The sequence below is a fragment of the Oratosquilla oratoria genome, chromosome 31, assembly GCF_046742065.1.
Source record: "Oratosquilla oratoria isolate Oo_2021 chromosome 31, ASM4674206v1, whole genome shotgun sequence".
In the NCBI taxonomy this organism is placed as follows: domain Eukaryota; kingdom Metazoa; phylum Arthropoda; class Malacostraca; order Stomatopoda; family Squillidae; genus Oratosquilla; species Oratosquilla oratoria.
This window is the reverse complement of record NC_134807.1, coordinates 4,855,382-4,864,996: the sequence shown is the minus strand read 5'-3', so window position 1 is coordinate 4,864,996 and position 9,615 is coordinate 4,855,382.

Below are 9,615 nucleotides of genomic sequence, written 5' to 3'. Positions count from 1 at the left end.
TTTCCCCAACAATTTTGTTTATGTGCATCTCAGGAAACAGGTTGTTCATAACCAAAACCCCAAAGTCTTTTTTCTAAACTGGTTTTGTCGATCGCTTTATTACCCATTGTTTATGTCACAGACGACCTTTGCGTGGTAGATTCCATTTCTAAATTCTTACATCTTTTAATATCGAAATTCATTTCCCACTTTTGACTACATTCATGATTATGGATGAAGTTGTCTTTATTTCTTGTTTCCTCGTGATTTTTCGCGTCATCTGCAAACATATTGGGGTACGTACCTTGATGTACCATCCATCATATCATATACGTATATTAAGAACGTAACTGATGCTAGCACTGATCCTTGTGGAACTCCACTAGTGACTCTCTTCTATCCTGATACATTGCTTTCAATTAGTGTATGTGTGCGTACGTGTCCATATAAGTGCGTGCGATAAGCCTTTCTAGCAAAAACACCAATCTACACACACACACCCACGCACACACACACACACACACACACACACACACACACACACACACACACACACACACACACACACACACACACGAGTCCAACACGTGGACCAAGACCATGGTGCACCACACGTAAACACACACATACGTACGCATACACACACACACACACGCACACACACACAATGCATACAGAAAACGAAACACGTAGACAAAAAGATATCTCAGCTGAACATGAGGTGGGGGCTTTGTGCAACAGATCAGCCAGGCGTGAGGGCAAAATCCCCCCCCCCCCGGTGACACATGCTTTCAGAGTCAACGGCAGCTTCCGTACACACACACTGCCACGACTTGTTGCATGATCGTGTGTGTGTGTGTGTGTGTGTGTGTGTGTGTGTGTGTGTGTGTGTGTGTGTGTGTGTGTGTGTGTGTGTGTGTGTGTGTGTGTGTGTGTGTGTGTGTGTGTGTGTGTGTGTGTGTGTGTGTGTGTGTGTGTGTGTGTGTGTGTGTGTGTGTGTGTGTGTGTGTGTAAATGTGTATGTGCGTGTGTATGTGTATATGTCCGTGTGTATGTGTGTGTGTGTGAGAGAGAGAGAGGGAAAGAGAGAGAGAGAGATAAAGATATATTAACATGCAGATAGATAGACAGAGAGACAAAGAGAGAGACAGAGACGGAAAGAGAGAGAGAGAGAGAGAGAGAGAGATGGAGAGGACAACATATGTGCGTGTGCATCTTTTTTTTTGTGTGTGTGTGCGCGCGTGCGCGTTCACACATGTATACAAACATCCACCTATGCTTGGCTGGGCACATCCCTATCGCACCAAGGCGAACAGTCCCGGCTTTTTCTCTTTCCCGCGGACGTCGTGCGACGCCGCGCGTCGGTCGGCCTTCACCCCCGGCACGAAATTACACGTTGTGTCCAAGCCGGTATATTGGTTGCAATTTATGGTCAGGATTCACCCATGGACTGTCTCTTTCCCTCGGCCCAGAGCTTTGATCGCCGAATTCAAACGAGAGCCATCAGCTGACCTTTCTTTCTTTCATTCGACCGTTTTAGTGGTCGGCGGACCTGAGGGCGGCCGAGTGGACCTTTCATCCGAGCTGTATCAACCCAACCATGCGGACACACAATAGAATAACTTTTCAACTCGCCTCCCCCCCTCCCATCCCACTTAATCCTTCGCTCAACGGTGTGAGGTTTTGTCTGATCAGAACAGAATATTACTTATTCCAAAGTGGCTTATTCTAAAGGTATTATTCTAAGACCAGAGTAACACATTCAGTTATTAATAATAAAAGAATACGCAAATAAAATAACAAGCTCTCCGAAGCGTCCCATAAGATGACCCGTCCGTGTATAAAATATCCTGTTACGTTTGAGTTGTTAGCTTTGTGATCAAAACCCTGCGGGTCGAAATGTTAAGGCGTAAAATTCTCCCATTACTCCTCGTCTATTTCTTTCACCTTCAATCTTACATTCAGTTAAGTAGTGGGCTAAAATATCAAATATTTGCTCATGAATATGTGTACAGTATTGACTGACGGCATCCAGCATCTCATCGGAACAAAATAATAGTTATTCCTGTGTGGCTTACTCTATTCATTTCGATTTCACTTAGACCAGAATGTTCTATTCAGTTAAGATATAACATGAATTTGTTTTCGAATACTTGTACATAAACGTCTGTATAAATTTGCCTAACTACATCCAACACCGTTTCAAATTCTGTCACCGATACTCACACTAATGACAAAAATAAATATCTATATGGTACATCGTCTTTAGAAAGTAATTAGTATGTGTATATGTTCTAAAGGTTTTACATTGTCTACATTATATACAGCAAAAATCATATTGATATCAATTAGTAAAAGAATGTAATGTCATTAGTAACTCAAAAACACTGCCAATGTATAACGTAAGCGTCTACCAAAAAACGAAAGAAAAAAAGTTAGGACAATAACATTTCCGCTCCTTTGTACATCCCTGCTGATCTGTGGTCAAGCAGAGAGGGTGGGAGATTGTCAAAGAAACACATTACCTAGATCATCCTCTCTTTCGTTTTTACGTAGGTTATGCGTTCATCAATTTCTATTAGCTTGAGTAACAGTGATAGTAGCAAATATAACAATCATGGCATTTGCAAGTAAATTGTCTGTTCTGTGTCCTTTCAACATATCCTTTCGTCATTTGTAAAGATAAAAATCTACATACATACATACATATACCAAGGCTTTTTCCCCCTTACAAGGGGGGTAGCCAAAAAGAAAAAGGCATAAAATCATTCCCACCCAATCCATCCCTGAATACACTCCACACCCCTCCACCCTCCCTCTTATCTTAGCACCTCCTGAATGACGGATCATCCCTGCACCTTGTCCACTGCCCTGGGTCAGAAGCAGTGTCGCAAGACACAGCACATCCACAGCAAGGCCGCTTCATTAAAATAAAGATAAAAGATAAAAAAGATAAAAGATAAAAATCTAACCCCTAGAAAACCGTTACAAAACGAAGGCCTGTTCAAATACAGAAAGACCGGATCATTATAAGGACCGGTGTTGTCCCTAGACAGTTTGGTAATCGAGACAAAGATATTAGAACTAACAAACCTTCACCCCATTTGTCTCACTAAACTCAATGTAGATCACAAACAACAAGTCCACAAAAAGGACTCGAAGAGATTTACAAAATATACGAGTTTGGTGCAACAGAGGCCGGAAAAATTCATAAGTTGAAAGGAAAATATAATATAAAGAGAGGATTAAGAGTGAATGAAGAAATCTTGACAGAAGTCTGTAGTGATGAAAATTAAAAAAGATGACGTATTGTTAACTTTCCTTCTTATAAAACGGTTTCTTTAAGCTGCCAAATATAAGGAACACTTTGTTGTATTAGAAAAAAAATAGAGAACCAGCATTATCTGTTACCCATTCCCCACAGGAGGCAGGAAACGAGGCGTTCACATATGATCTTGCTATAAAGGTGACTGCAATCAAAGTAAAGTAATTGTCGACCGACCCATGTATAATCTTGCTATAGAGCAGTGGTTCTTAACCTGTGGGGAATTCCCCACTGGTGGGGAATGGCGGAGTTACCAAGTGGGGAATGATCGGTCGGACAGAAGAACCACTGTCTTTTTTTTTTTTTAATCGATGTGTTTTTGTTTCTTTTTGTTTGTTTCTGATGTCTTCTTGTTGTCACATTTCGTGAATTTGTAAATATACAAATTCGATTTTAACCCATGCAGTGTCTAGTGACTAAACACTGCATGGATTAAAATCGAATTTGTCAAAGACCGATGCTGTGGTGGGAAATGGAGAGTTGGCTCACTAAAAAGTGGGGAATTGGAGAAAAAGGTTAAGAATCCCTGTTATAGAGGTTTGAAAGGGAGAGAGAGGCGTCCGTAGTGACTGCAGTGAAGGTGAAATAATTCTCAACTGACCCATGTCCATGACAAAATGTCTCCCCACTTGTTGGCACTCCACTCTCCAACACCGAGCTTTTAGGCAACCTGAAGCCGTGGCATCTATATGTGCCACAGATCAGCGAGAGTCCTGAGTAGCTCCCCGTCCGTCATGTCAGACACGCTTAATACGAAATCAGTGCAGAAGCATAACGGCTTACAGGAGGAGAGTGGAAAACCACTGAGACAGCGACCCTGCTCATTATCGCAGGAGAAATGCATCAACAACCCGTTTTCTATGGCACAAGTATGAGGAAAACCAATTAACACATGTTTTTTCTATGCTTATGTAACTGAATTTACCCAGAAGAATATTAGTATTTACAGTATCAAATGCCAAGTGCTTTCTGTAGGTCAAGTAGCACCATACTACAGTAGTTACCTTTATCCAGTTCTGATCAAATAATGTCTGACAAATGTACAATACATGTTTCCGCTGAATATGATTTTCTCATAGAGTAGGTTGTTTTGTTGTATATCCTCATACAATTGATCATATACCAATCTCTCTAAGAATTTTTACATGACACCGAGAATAGACACTGGCATGTAATTACCTGTCTTCTGTTTTGCTTGATTTTTTGTACAGAGGAACAACATGTACTTGTTTAAAATCCGAGTGATTTCATCGATAACATTTATGATATCATCCATTCTGGCTTTAGGAAAACAATATAACCACCTTAGTTCTGGGGCTCTTCCACAAAATTCTTCAAATTGATGTCGTATTATTCTACCTCCTACAATAATGCTATCCTTTAGTTCAGGGGTTCTCATTAGGGGTGAAATTCACCCCCAGGGGGGAATTTTTGGTTTTCCGGGGATGATTTGTGACCACAGTTAGTTTACGCGGTGAGGAAAGCAATTATAGGTTTCGGCTTATCTGGCCTGTCAACTGGGCTGGAATTATACTAATATGGGAAAAATATATACTAATTTGGAGAAAATAAAAGGGTTTTTAGTAATATTTGCATATTATTTAGAATGCACTTTTTGAAACAGGCAATCTTGGAAAGGAGGGGGAAATGACATTCAGACAAATGGTGAAAGGGGTGAATGGGCCAAGTAAGGCTGAGAAGCCTTGCTCTAGTTCATCCACCAAATCAGCATAAGAACCGTATGAGTTTTGTGTCATGACAGGCATAATAGGCATTTTCTGTTTTGTTCGTGAACCATTTTGAACTGCGATGAATTTATTGTTGGAGGTGTCAACTTGCTCAGGTGCTGAGTATGATGGATGTGTGATACGAGCAGCAGATCTCAAAGCAGAGACAGCTGTTGCAGCATAAGTTAGAAACGCAGATGTCAAAGCTGAGGTTGCAGTGGCATATGCTGGAGAAGCATCAACACCTGTATGGGATGTCAAAAAATGTATGAAATTGGCAGTTACCTACAAGTTTATAAAAAGAAATACCATTTGAGGACGGGCCCTTTATTAGTATATAGTACAACGTTTTGCTTTTTACAGCTTTTTCAGGTACTTGGAAAAGTTGTAAAAAACGAAATGTCGTACTAATAAAAACTCCGTCCTCACATGATTTTTTTTTTTTTTTTTTTTTTTTTTTTTTTTTTTTTTTTTTTTTTTTTGGTCGCAAAATCTTGAAGAATTTTCACCTTACCTTTTACTTCCCTATTCTCTACCTGGTATTTTTTCATGACCGTTTCCGCTGTGCAAAATCGACACATCTCCGAGATGAATAAGAAATACTGAAGGCTTTTTGGACTGTTGTCTTTGATCAATTCTGTTTCAGCGAATTTTAATTAAAACTAAAATATAAGTCCTGTTTACTTTTAAACGAAAATATTATTTACTTGACCAATTGCCCAAAGAAAAAGAAAATGTGCTGAATTCAATTCCCGCTCACCGCAAACATCTATTTCTCAGAGGAGATTTATTCATTTCAAAAGATCGTTTCTCATGATCGTTATCAGACCAACCAAAGGTCTCCCCACGGTTGGACGATCCCAAACCTGATCCAGCTCCTAATTGATCATCACAAGGGACACAAATGACACTGATTTCCTGCCAGTAGAGACAACGAGATTGAATCTCCTACTAATAACTTATAATACTTCTTAAAACGGCCAGGATCTGTGAGATTTACATTCAAGGGATATCCTATAAAACTCAACGGTAAATCCCGAAACCTCTCTTACCTAAGAACAGTCAGCTAACACATTCATCAAACATTGGTCACAGGTGGTGGTCAACCATTACACGCAGAGGAACGCTTATCCCATTCAACTCATGTCAGCCGCTTGTGGTGTAGATACGAAAAACCAGATATGGTAGGCCTCGCGCCGGCCCGTACATCCAAATATCATCTGATGCGGCTTGACCGCGCGAGGATTGACGTCATATTTTTCTGGTGTTTGATCAAACATTTTGGTGTTTTATGATTTTGTTTTATTTGACCAAATGACAAGACATCTTGTCATCGGAGTTTAAAGGGTTAAAGGGTATTTAAACCGGGTCCACACTGTGCCTCATGCAGATCTGCGTGTAGCAGATGGCGGTGTTGAAAGCTGCGCAAAGTCACTAAGTGTCCACACTGATGTCCACACTAAGTGGGCGTGGGGAAAGAATGCGAGTCTCACAGATGTAATTTTTATCTATATCATTGGATAGTTCCTATCTTTCTGAGTATTTTAAAGATGAAAACAGAGATACTGAGCTAGGGGATCCTGATGGATGCCAAATTCCAACAACCACAGCCAGCGAGTGAGAGAGTATAAACGCTGCGTATCCGCAGGAGAAGTGGAGCAGGAGGATGATAATGAATAATTAGACAAAGGTATTAAATGGAAATATGAAAACAAATGGAGGACCTAAGCTGGAGAATCCTGGTGGACGCCGAATGTCATCATGTACAATCAGTAAGGGCGGTAAGATCGTAACCTCCGCTCAGGAGAAAAAGGAGGGATGAATAGAGGAGGAGGACTAAATGAAGGAAGAGTGAATAGAGTAAATGGAGGACTAAAAGGAGGAGATGGAATAAATGGAGGAGGAGAAGGAATAGAAAGGTAAATGAATGAGTAAATATAGGACTAAAAGGAGGAGGAGTAGGAAGGGGAGTGGGAAAAGGGCGAGGATAAGGAAGAGATGGGGACAAAAAAAAGAGATGGAGAAGAAAGTGAAGGAGATGAAGAGGGAGAAGGAGAGTGGGAAAAGAAAAGACAATCACTGGTAACTGAGCCCGTGAAAGATCGAAGGGCTGGGGAGATGTGTGTGTGTGTGTGTGTGTGTGTGTGTGTGTGTGTGTGTGTGTGTGTGTGTGTGTGTGTGTGTGTGTGTGTGTGTGTGTGCGTGTGTGTGTGTGTGTGTGTGTGTGTGTGTGTGTGTGTGTGTGTGTGTGTGTGTGTGTGTGTGTGTGTGTGTGTGTGTGTGTGTGTGTGTGTGTGTGTGTGTGTGTGTGTGTGTGTGTGTGTGTGTGATTCATCTTGGTCTTTGGATCACGTGTTGGACTCGTGATCGACAGCTATTTCCCTCCCGAAAGAGAGCTCAGACCTCGTATGACCGATCTATGGGTAATGCTATGACCTTACACGCACACACATCCCCAACTCCCCGCCCACGAGAGTTGGAGTAACGACTCGAAGCGCAGCGATACTGAAATAATTTCAACCCTGGGCAGGATTCGAGCCCAGTACCTCCGGTACCACCGTACTGACAGCCTGGGATTCTACCAACCGCGCCACCGAGATGTATGTGTGTGTGTGTGTGTGTGTGTGTGTGTGTATTCACTTGGCCTTTGGATCACGTGTTGGACTCGTGATCGACAGCTATTTCCCTCCTGGAAGAGAGCTCAGAGCTCGTAGGTCCGATCTATGGGTAATGCTATGACCTTGCACACACACACACCCCCAACTCCCAGCCCACGAGAGTTGGAGTAACACCCCTCAGCGCAGCGATACAGAATTTATTTCAGCCCCGGACGAGAGTCGAACCCGGTACCTCCGTAGTGGCAGGCCAGAGCTCTAACCACAGCGCCACTGAGAGGTGTAATGTGTGTGTGTGTGTGTGTGTGTGTGTGTGTGTGTGTGTGTGTGTGTGTGTGTGTGTGTGTGTGTGTGTGTGTGTGTGTGTGTGTGTGTGTGTGTGCCTGTGCCTGTGCCTTTCTGAAGAAAGGAAGAAAATTGAAGTGTGCCACGGGAACACAAAGGTCAATAAAAAAGTCTGACTCCCCCGTGATTGGTTCAAATATGGTGTTAATAACGGTGCAAGACGTGGTAAGGGACACGTGTAGTGTTGGTAGTAATAATGGTGATAATTGTCGTGGTGTTGGTGATAATAGTAAAAAAAACTATAGAGGAAGACGTACTGTAGAACAGAGTACATAGATGGCATGGCGAAAGTGGTGTTAGTGATAAAGTGATGGTGCTGAAATGGTGAATGGTATAATTGTGGTGGTATATTGGTGATGTAGCGGTTGTGGTGATGGTATGGTGATAGTGAATTGGTGGTGATATAGTGACAGTGGTGTAGCAATAGTTGTATAGTGAAGTTGGTGCAATATTGGTGTACATGTATATGGGTTGTGCTATAGCATTACTGGTGTAGTGGTGATATATCAGGTAGTGGTGTAGCCAGCCACGGTGGTGTTGAGGTGTTGATATGGCGGTAGTGGTGTAGAAACGGTGCTGTGGGGTGATGTAGGATAGTGGTGTAGCAATGGTGTAATAGTGGAGTCGTAATGATAGTGGTGATGGCGTAGGCGTGGTGGTGTAGCCATGGTATTGTATAGTGATGGTGATGTGGGATGGTGTAGTGGTGGTGATTCAGAGTGGTGTATTGATAGTGATGGTGATGTGGGATGGTGTGATGATAGTGATGGTGTAGAGGTGATGATGCTCTCGTTTCTGGAGGACTATCACAAGGTTCAATACGACCATCTGAAGGAAACTAGAATAAAATATATGTAATTGACTTCATTCATAATCCCAAGAAGTAGAAGAAGAAGAAGAAAAAGAAGATAAAAAAGAAAGAAGAAGAAGAGGAAGAAGACGACGACAACGACGAAGAAGAAGAAGAAGACGAAAACGAAGAAGAAGAAGAAGAAGAAGAAGAAGAAGAAGAAGAAGAAGAAGAAGAAGAAGAAGAAGAAGAAGAAGAAGAAGAAGAAGAAGAAGAAGAAAGAAAAAAGAAAAAAGAAGAAGAAGAAGAAGAAGAAAGAAGAAGAAGAAGGAGAAAACAAAGAGGAAGAAGAAGAAGAAAGAAGAAGAAGAAGAAGAAGAAGAAGAAGAAGAAGAAGAAGAAGGAGAGGTAGAACAAGAAGAAGAAAAAGTAGTAGTAGAAGAAGAAGAAGAAGAAGACGAAAGAAGTGGAAAGAAAAAGAAGAAGAAAGAAGAAGAAGAAAGAAGTTGAAAGGATAAGCAGAAGACGTAGTAGAAGAAGAAGAAGAAAGAAGTAGAAAGAAGAAGAAAGAAGAAGAAGAAGAAGAAGAAGAAGAAGAAGAAGAAGAAGAAGAAGAAGAAGAAGAAGAAGAAGGAGTAAAAAGAAGAAAAAAGAAGATAGAAAAGAAAGAAGAAGAAAGAACAAAAATAAGAAGAAGAAAAAAGAGGAAAGAAGAAGAAGAAAGAAAAAGAAAGAAGAAGAAGAAGAAGAAGAAGAAGAAGAAGAAGAAGAAGAAGAAGAAGAAGAAGAAGAAGAAGAAGAAGAAGAAGAAGAAGAAGAAGAAGAAGAAGAAGA